At 56.8% G+C, this 10,523-nt stretch overlaps 1 pseudogene; it reads right to left on the reverse strand.

Moving 5' to 3' along the window:
• Positions 1-5,249: 5,249 nt before the first annotated feature.
• Positions 5,250-6,136, reverse strand: LOC123802595 (histo-blood group ABO system transferase 2 pseudogene; annotated as a pseudogene).
• Positions 6,137-10,523: the final 4,387 nt, after the last annotated feature.

Below are 10,523 nucleotides of genomic sequence, written 5' to 3' on the forward strand. Positions count from 1 at the left end.
CCCCAGATCCTGCCCCCTCCCCTCCCAGAACTGCTGCCCCTTCCCCCTGCCCCTGCCTGTGCTCCTGTTCTTGCCCTGGACCCAGCTCCTGCCCTGGATCCTGCACCTGCCACTGCTGCTGACCCTGTCCCTCCCCTTGCTCCTGTCCCTGCTCTTGCACCTGTCCCTGCTCCTGTCCCTGCCCCTATCCCAACCCCTGCCCCTACTCCTGCTTTTGCAGGGCTCCCAGAGCCACATCCAGAGCCCACAGCCCTGCAGGGAGAGCTCCTTGTGCAATTACCCTTAGTTCCTTCACCGGAACCCGACATCCCGCCAGAATGTTTCATCCCCTCCCCCTATGTTCTTTCTCTCTGGTACATATTGACTGTTACTTTATCTTTTCATGTTCTGTATACTGTTTATTATTTGTTTTAAGTAAAATTACTTGTTTTCAATTGAACATGTCATGCACATGGAGTATATTCACAATGTTGTGCCACCCCACCAGAGAACATTGCTGCAGAATATCTCCTTCCCCAAAGGAGTCCCTGAACCAGAAGCCCTCCCTGCCCATTTCTCCCCCAGCGCACACCCTCAAAACCCCTAAGCTGCTCTCTCTGTTTCTTTACCTGTTCCGGATGTTTCTGTAAGTGGAATCACAATAGGTACCTTCGTGCCTGCCCACCTATTTTCAAAGGGGACTCTTTTTTTCTGTGTTTATCTGACATAGCATTTCCCTTATTCGATACTGAAATCCCCGATGGATTACAGATCAGACATAATCACAGAGACCACTTCAGGACTTATGGGCACAATCTCAGGGCCGAGACCCCTGCTCCTGCTGGGACACCACAGCCTGACCTCAGACAGGAAACAGCTGGCTCTTCCTGTGACCCACACAGAAACCAGGGAAATGCAGAAAGCTAGTAGACACACCACAATGGGCAAAAGCATTGCTCACAACCCAAGGCCAGAGAAAGGTTTCCCCTGCCTCTGGTCCAAACTGCGCTCCAAGTCACTGGGTTCCACAGGGACAGAGACCAAACACATGCAAGTCCAAGGGGGAGGATAGGCACGTGGGGAGTATGTGTCAGAGATGCGGGAGCTCCCGGGGAAGGACTCTGGCAAAGGAAACCCTATGGAGGCAGCACTGGTCACGTTCAGATCAGCAGGTTTCTGGTCAGGGAACCAGCAGCCCTGGGGAGAATGTGAGGACACAGAAGTCCCCTGCAGGTCCCCTGGAGAGAAGGGTGACAGGCACCCCTGTCTGGGAGAACAGTGAGCGGCACCCATCCCAGGCCGCAGGTGCACCCACCACCTAGCATGCTCGTCCTCGGACTCACCCCTGGAAACTCTGGCCCAGTGTTTCAGTTGTATTTTCAGGAGTGTTCATCACAGCGGTGGTAGAGAGAGCAGGGAATGGAACAACACTAATGCCCAAGAAGATGGATGGGATCCTCGGTCCCAATCCTCATGAAAGGATGCCCTGTAGCTACTGTCACAGCTTCCTCTGGGCACAAGATCTGGGAAGCCCCTCCTGAGACTCCCCTCCTGCCACCCTGCTCCTGGGAACATTCAGAATTGTCTGAGGAGGAGATGGAGAGGATCCAGGATGACAGCAGGTCCGAGGAGAAGGACGGTCAGCACTGGGAGGACAGTTGGACGTGCCCTGAGCCACCATCCAGGGCCCGGGCTATGATGCCCTCGGACCTCACCCCAAATAATGGCTCCTGATGTAGGGACCCTACTTCCGTGGTTTCACTCCCTCCCTTCCTACATCATTATTCACTCCGTCATTCATTACCCCCGCCTCTTTCCTGCTCCTCCACCCCTTCCATCCTCCCTCCCTCCCTCTTTCCCTCAGTCCCATCCTCCCTCATATCTTCCTTCATTCAGCAGAGGATCTGGGGTCCCTGCTGTGTAGTGAGCACTGGGGCTTCATCAGTGAGCACCCCCCCAACCCATGCAGTCACATCCACTGTGGGTGGTGACAGGGGCCAGTCCTCAGGGTGAGCAAGAGTGATGAGCACCAGGAATCTGCTCCTGAAAACAGAGACCAGTTGCACAAAGAAAAGAATGGAGAGACCCACTCTCAGTATTTCCTCTAGAAAAATCTAGTCTTGAAAAGAAAGTATATCCTAGACTTAACGCAATGTGAGTTCTCATGGCAGGTACGCACTGATTCCTAGAACCAACGAAGAGTAAATCATCCAGTCTTGATGGGGGTTTGTGACAGACCTTTTCTGACCAAATGACAGCACTTAACCAACATCTCCAGGGCCTCCAAGTCTTCCCAAGGCCTCTGTGATCCTCTGACTCTTCCATCGACCTCCTTGGGAAGCTCTGTCCTGTTGTCTTCCTTGTCGCCTGCCTCTTCTGGAACCCTTCTGTGGCCTCCCCACCAGGGCCACCCTCACCGGGATTTCCCGTGACCCGTGGCTAGGTGCCCGCATCCTGTGCTGGGCCCCACGAGCCCCGTGCTTTGTGCAAGGCCTGTGTGCTCACTCTGGGTCACTTGGCATCTCCCCTTGCAGCGGGCTGCATCTTCCTGCACTGGGTCTCCTCTGAGCAGTCTGTGAGGCCAGACTGCCCATGTCACAGGCACTGAAGCGTGAGTCTAGAAGGTCCAGATGACCCACTCCCAGTCCCAGCGTGTAGAGAACGGGCCGAGGGTGGTTCCCAAGAAGAGGAGGACTTGGGCCCAGGGGGCCTGAGGGAGGGCATGGCATAGTGAGCCTGAAGAAGGAGAGCGAGCACCGTGGCGGCCTGGTGCTCAGGCCTGCTGGGAGACCAGGTCCCACCTGCACTGGCTCTGTCCCCAGGACTGGACGCCATCAGGGTATCCACACTCCCAGGCTGCAGGCTGGCAGTGACTTGCAGGGGGGAGGCACCGCTGGTGCAGGCGAGAGCCCTCCCCAGGGAGGAGGGGGCAGGTGCTCCCTCAGCAGCAGGTGCACTGGGGAGGGCTGAGGGGGCATCAGCAGACAGCAGTGGCTGCAGCTGGGGTCTCCACACAGGCCCCTGCCTCAGGCCCAGCACGAGATTGGATGGCCTTTATCCCCGAAACACAAAGTCTGGCCCAGGACCCCTCCCTCAAGCCCCCACTCCCAATCCTTTGTACTCAGCTCAAGTGACAAGAAATGGCCAATAGTTCAGGTGGTGTTGGGTGCACAGGGACATTTGTTTTTCTGGCCCATGCTGTAACACTGCTGGCATTTTAAAGATCTCAAGGCTTGGATTCAAAAACTGTAGGAAGATAGCTTTGTAGCTTTCTGGAAACCTGTCTCTGTGCCTTGCAGCCCTCCCATCCCACCAGCTCTGCTCAGAATCCCTCCAGGCCACAGACCCACAGTCTTGGGTCCTCAGATGGCCCAGACGATGTGATCCAGGTGGGGCAGCAGGACACACTGCGGATTTCAGCAACCCCCCCCCCCAGAAAGTGAGGGTACCACTGGGCGAGCTGTCTGAAAACAGCCAGGTCAGGGTTCCAGGAAGACACCAGAGGCACAGGAGGAACTGGGGAGCATCTGAAGGTCAGGTGGGGACAGTCAGAGCTTCCAGACCCTATTCCCTAACGCTCCTCATCACTCAGCCTTTCTTCCAGTGAATCTGTTTGGTTTCTGTTTGCCCCAACTGTTACCCGTTGCCCTGGGCAGCAGAGACTCACATATGCCTTTAAACGTTTAGGACATCGAATGCCCTCCAGTAGCCACCTCACTACAGTTGGTGGTAAGCAAGAAGTCACTGAGGTCTCCAAGGGTCTGGACTTGGTGTTTCCCTCTTCTGAGATGGGGACACCTGTGGAAGGTGCAGGTGGCCGGCTGGGGGTGGGGGGCAGGCACCTGACATGGACAGATGGGGTAGGTGAGGCCCGAGGCCCCGGGGGTGTGTGTCCGGCATCTGCACTGAACAGGTCTTCAAAGCTGCAGATTGTCTGGGATCATCTTCAGGCTGAGAAGGAAGATGAGGGGAGCAGAGGGGAGAAGAGGAGGCTCAGCTTAGAGAGGAGAGGGCTGAGCCACTGCTTTGGGGGAAAAGTGGGTCAGGTCCAGGCTCATGGGGACAGACCTTAGGCCACTGTGTTATGTGAAATAAGCCAGTCCCTAAAGGACAGATACTGGAGGACCCCACTCGTGAGGGACGGAGAGCACTCCAATTCACAGAGGTGGAAGGAGCTGCTGGGTGCCGGGGCTGGGGAGGGGGAATGGGGGTTAGGGTCTCGTGGGTAGAGGTTCAGTTTGGGATGACAATGAAGTTGTGGCGATGGATGGAGGTGGCAGGTGCAGAGCAGTGAATGTACGTATTGCCACTGAATTGTACCCTGAAATGTGCTTAATGGTATCAGTCATATGTCTATTTTTTTTAAAGATTTTATTTATTTGACAGAGATAGAGACAGCCAGTGAGAGAGGGAACACAAGCAGGGGGAGTGGGAGAGGAAGAAGCAGGCTCACAGCGGAGGAACCTGATGTGGGGCTCGATCCCGTAACGCCGGGATCACGCCCTGAGCCAAAGGCAGACGCTTAACCGCTGTGCCACCCAGGCGCCATGCTCTGCCCCTTATTGATGACTGAGCGCACAGTAGGCACTCAGTGAATGCTTGCTAACACATAGTGCAGAGAGAGTCCACAAGTGCAAACCCTCCAGTGGGCACTGAGGGATCCCAACAGGACGCGCATCCAGACGGAGCCAGTGCCCACATCTCACAAACACCAGCACAGAGATAGCCATTTAAAACCAAGGCAGGAACCAGAAATAACCCAGAGGGCTCCATGCTCCTGGAGGCCGTGCTAGCGGTCACAGCCTCTGGCGGTCAGAGAGGTGGCTCGGCACACCCCTGACCCTGAAGGCCCATGGCTGCTGCGAGGTGCAGGGACTGGGAGGAAGACCCAGCCAGGGCCCGTTCTGGCTCCAAGGCTGCTGCAGGGCCGCTCCCAGCCCACCAGGCGATGTCTGTTTAGAACCAGGGAGAAAACCTTTTCCCTCAATTGTTCTTTTTAAAGATGGTTGCTCAGCATTGACACAGAAAAACATTCGATGTAAAACTGGAGCCGTTCGCAGCTGCAAATGACCCAGAAATCATCGAAATGCACTGACCACAAGGAAAGGAACTTGTGCCCCAGGCAGGCCTCCTGTGCATGGGGGCAGCTAGGGGCCCTGGACATGCCCGAGCGGGCAGTGCTGGACTCCACAGTTAAGAGGACAGAAGAAGGAATCTGCTCTTATGGCTCCGCTCACAGAGGCCACCCTGACGGAGACAGGGCGAGCCCCTCATGTGTTCTGGATTTCCTGGTGATTCTTGGGCACTGCCCGAATCTCAGCATCTTCATGACCCGAGTGGGGGGAGGGCAGCCCAGCAGCCTCAGGTCCCACATGGCCTCTGGGGCTTGGTGGGCTTGCGGTTCAGGTGGCTCTTGTCAGGCCACATGGCCTCCATCCCATTGGCCAGGTCGACCCCCATTGCCTCGTGACAGGCCAATGTCAATCAGTGAACCTCCACCACTGACCCCCCAACAAAGGCCCCCATATAGTAAAAGTTGCCCTGGTGCCTGGGGATGTGGGCCTGGGACTGTGGCCGGCGCGCGTTGCTGAAGTTCTCATTGGCCACCCAGTAGAAACTGGGGTACAAGGTGACAAAGGGGGGGGGACAGGATCTCCATACCCACGTGGTCATGGAACTTCATGTCCACATCCGCGCATACCAGGTCGTCCACCTCACAGAGGAAGCGCTGCTCACAGAAGCGGCTGATCATCGCCATGTGCTGCATGGACACATCCTGCCAGAGCGGGGCGCCGCAGACCCCGAGGACCACCACCCTCCGGCCTTCCCAGAGAGGCACACAGGCCCGGCAGCTGGTGGTTGGTGAAGACGTACTAGGTGACCCTGTGTCCGCCATAAGGCACCACGGACCTTGAGGACCACCACCCACTGGCCCTCACGGAGGGGCACACGGGTACGGCAGCTGGCTGATCGCTGAAGACGTACTAGGTGACACTGTGTCCACCATAAGGACCACCGCCCTCCGGCCCTCACAGAGGGGCACACGGGGCACAGCAGCCAGCTGGTCAGTGAAGACGTAGTAGGTGACCCTGTGTCCCACCATGAAGTGCTTCTTCGCTGTCTGCAGGACAAGCTCCAGGAAGACCACATAGCTACGGGGACAGGGGACAGGGTGAGAGGAGGGTCACTGCCAGAGGCTGGCAGCAGGACCCCGAAGCTGAGGGCCATAGACCTGTGTACCTTCTTCAAGGGGACAGGCCCTGGGCTGCTTTAAGCAATAGCCACTCTCCTGGCCTCTCCTGAGTGAGTCTGCCCATGCGGACTCCCTACCTTCTGCTCCCAGAGATGGGGGCCGTCAGCACCCCATCTTACAAAGGGGTGCCTAAGGCTTAAGAGGTTGGAAGCCCATGCAGCCCCACATGGGCACTAGCATGCTGGAGCCAGGAACACTCCCCCTGTGCTGAGCTCCCGGGCAAACCCCCAGTTCTGTCCCCGCCTGTCAGGAGAGGAGCACCTTGGGGCACAGCCCTTGTTTCTATGCCCTACAGTCTGGGTAGAACCAGCAGGGCCGGCCACCGGCCCCATTTTGTTTTGCGTGGGATGTCACCGGCCCCCACAGAGCTGTCTCCACCTCCTGTAGGGTCCTCCCTTGAAGGCTACTGGGCATCCTGCTGACAAGGTCCTCAGTACCCCTGGTATTCCTAGGAGGGGTCACCCTCGAACTTCCCCAGGTCAGGAATCAGGTCCAGCCCATGGTCAGGGAAGGGGAAAGAGGACCTCTGGAAGAAGAAGGAGCTTGCTTAGGCCCCAGCCTTGAATCCAAGGGTGTAAGCTCCCAGGTCCAGGTCTACATCTCCCCAGACAAGAAGTTGGGAGTCTTGTCCAACCGCCTCACATGACTGGTCCCCCTTTGAGGGGACTACCTGCTCCCCACCATAGGGAGAGCAGCTCCCCCATCATCAGGCAAGTGTGGTGAGCCCCTCTGAGACTGATTTTTTATGCAGACACTAAGGCTACGTCCTTACACCTGCCCCATCACGGGCAGGTTAGCAAATTGCTCACATCGGGAAGGCAAGCACTACATTTAAATAGCAGACAGGCACGCTCAACCAGCAGACATGAGTCAGGTTATCAGGGGGCAATTCGGGGCCCAGCCAACAGGGAAACAAGCCAAACATGAAGCAGGGGGAGAGAAAAGTGCTCGTGGCAGAGGGCACAGTGAATGCAAAGTCTTGGACTCAGGCCTGAGGCACATGTGGGACAATCATACCCCTGGGTGGCCCACAGAGGGGCAGGCCGTGGTGGGAGGGGTGAGGCTGCAGAGGATGGGCAGGAGGGGAGCAGACCACAGAGAGGCCCAAATGTTATGTGTCGAAAAGATCACTCTGGTTATTGGAGGAGAATGGGCTCTGTGCGTAAGAGGACAGGGAGACCCCTAACCCTAACCCTAACCCAACCATAACCCTAACAACCCGTAACACCAATCCTAACCACTAATACCAACCCGAATGAAATCATCACAAAATCAGCAAATACATCCCTACACCTGTCTTAAAATAGATGTAAGAAGCCTGATCAGAAAAATTGCAAAACCAAGAGCTCTTAAATATATTGTACATCATAAGTGTCTCTTCACAAACATCTCAAAGGTTGTTCAATATACGGAAAACAAGCAATGTTATACTCCACAATAAATTTTTAAATAAAAACATGTGGTCATATTAATTGATGCAGAAAAGGTTCTAACCAAAATCCAATGTCTGTTGCTGATATAAACACTCCTGAAAGCAGGAATAAGGGGTAATCTTTTTCAATAAATCTATAGCAAACACCATGCTCAAGTCTGAAGAGTGACAGCTCTACTCTGAAATCAGCAACAAGGACAGGATGCTGGCTTTCACAGAAGGACAGACACTGTGTGATTCCACCTGTATGAGGTGTCTAGAAACAGAAAGTTGAACGTGGCTGCAGGGCTGAGAGGAAAGGGGAATAGGGAGTTGGTGTTTCACGCATGCAGTCTCCCTCGGGGAGAAAGAAAAGTTCTAGAGAATGGTGTACAACCATGTGAACTCACCTAAGGCCAGAGAACTGTGAACCTGAAATGTTTTAAGTGGTAAACATTATTTATGTTTAGTCACAGTGAAAACATGAAGGACTGATGCATGTCACCACGTGGACGGACACTGAAAACAGCCCAAGCGACATAAGCCATCCAGACAGGCCACCCAGATTGGAGCCATCTGTGCTCCTTAAATCCATCAGGGTTGTGCAAATACGGGAAAGTCTCGGGAGCAGTTCCGGAAGAAGAAAACTGGATCCGAATGGAGCAGGACATTTCAGACAGTGGGGCAGGTGGCGACAGTTCAAGTGGACCTGTGGTCTGGATTATAATATGGAAACCGTGATGATTTCCTCGTTCAGGGCTATGTGGTGGTTCCGCGGGAGCGTGTCCCTGTTCGGGATAAAACGCACTGAAGTATCCCGTGTGGTAAAGAAACGACAGCTGGGGAGTCCGAGTGTGGAGATAAAGCGTATTTGTGCTGCTGTGACAGGTTCACTGCACCTTGAAATCACCGCAGAGTCAAGTACTCTTACAAACAACCAGGTCAGCACCAGGTCACAGGAGCAGAGCCCACATCAAGCTTCCTGATGGAGGCCAAGTCCTCCCAGACCCGGTTCGCCCACTGCGGAGAGGCCACTCACCAGTGTAGGAGGCCACAGGTTAGCAAGAGACTCGTGGGAGGATACCATCGGGGGCCCCTGTGTCTCGGGTGCAAGAGAAGCAGCGGGATCTGGAATTTGAATTTTCCACACACTCCACCAAAAACTGGTTAGAACTGTGAAAATGCATGAAGGGAAGGCTCAGTCAAGTGGACTGGGGTCGCCAGAAGGGGCGCTGGGCAGGGAAGCCAACCGCTCAGTGTCAGTCACAGGAACAACTGTCAATTACAGACCCCACATGAGAAGCCCCACAGCAGAGACTCATGAGTCACAGGCCCCAAAGGGGAAGACGCGGGTTTTACCTCCTCCAAGAAGTCACCACCCCTGCAGCTCAGTGGGTGAGAACACTCCATCACCCCGAACCCCGCTTTTCTCCAGAATGACCCTCCCAACTTCCTCCTCCTCCTCCATGAAATACTGATCAGGGGACAGCCCTGCTCGCGGACAGCCCTGCTCACGGACACCCGGGAGACACCGATGACAGACATCCAGGCAGACGGACAGCCCTGCTCTCCAACACCCATGAGATACCAACAACAGACGTCGAGGGAGACGGACAGCCCTGCCCTCGGACACCCGGGAGACACCAACGACAGACGGACACCCGGAGACACCGACGACAGACGGACACCCGGGAGACACCGACGACAGACGTCGAGGGCGGCACGCGGAGACAGGAAGACACTCTGCGCTCGGGAAGAACCGACGCCGTGAGAACACCTGCTCTCCCCACAGCCGTCTGTCTGCAGAGCGTGCGCCGTCGCTACCGAACGTCCAGACACGGAACCGACAGCCCGGACCGGGTGTGGACGCGGGGAGGACCCTGCGGGGCCGAGGCCGGGGGAGCACGAGCACCAGGTGGGCGGCCGGAGGCTCCCTGACTGCAGACTGCCTGCGGAGCCCCCGGAACCGGATCCGTGTGCGCGTAAACACGGACCCGCGGACCAGCCCAGCGGATCCGAGCCCAGAGAGGGGAGACCCCACAGCCCCGCGCACAGCCCCGCCAGGGACCCCACGGCACCGCACACAAACCACGGAAACCCCACCGTCTACACAGCGCGCCCTTCCTCCGCGGGGTCCTGTGAGCACGGAGCCCTTGGCAGTCCCGGCTCAGGAGGCTTCTCCTCACCTTCTCCTCCCGCGGTGGGTGCTGAGGAGACTCGGGTTCTGTGGGTGTGGACGCGCACCCAGGTCCTCCACTGCGGGTCCTGTCGGTGTGGACGCGGAAACACGTCCTCCACTGCGGGTCCTGTCCGCGTGGACGCGGCCCCATGTCCTCCCTTAGTCTCCACAGCGGATCCTGAGGAGGCCAAGCTCCTGTCGGTGTGGACGCGCACCCACGTCCTCCACTGCGGGTCCTGTCGGTGTGGACGCGGAAACACGTCCTCCACTGCGGGTCCTGTCCGCGTGGACGCAGCCCCACGTCCTCCCTTAGTCTCCACAGCGGGTCCTGAGGAGGCCAAGCTCCTGTCGGTGTGGACACAGACCCACGTCCTCCCTTAGTCTCCACAGCAGGTCGTGGAGAGGCCGGGCTCCTGACCGTGGATGAGGCCCCACGTCCTCCCGAAGCCGGGGAAGGGGGGGCGTCAGCACAGACGGTCCTGAGGACTTGGAACGCCCGTCAGTGCCTGGAAAGCGCTTTTGCCCCGCCTGGATCGCGGAGCGGGACTCGGGCGCCCCCTGCGGGCGGTGGGGGCGGTGCAGGGTGCGGTGCGCTCAGTTCAGTGGAGGCACCTGTCCGTTCTGGGGTCCAGCTGAATCCATTACATTTTAAAAATTCAAACTGAAATGGAGTCCAATTACCCCCGACATCTCCAGAAATA

This window comes from Ursus americanus, chromosome 3 (assembly GCF_024610735.1).
Source record: "Ursus americanus isolate L20-20 chromosome 3, mUrsAme1.1.p, whole genome shotgun sequence".
NCBI classification, from domain to species: Eukaryota; Metazoa; Chordata; class Mammalia; order Carnivora; family Ursidae; genus Ursus; species Ursus americanus.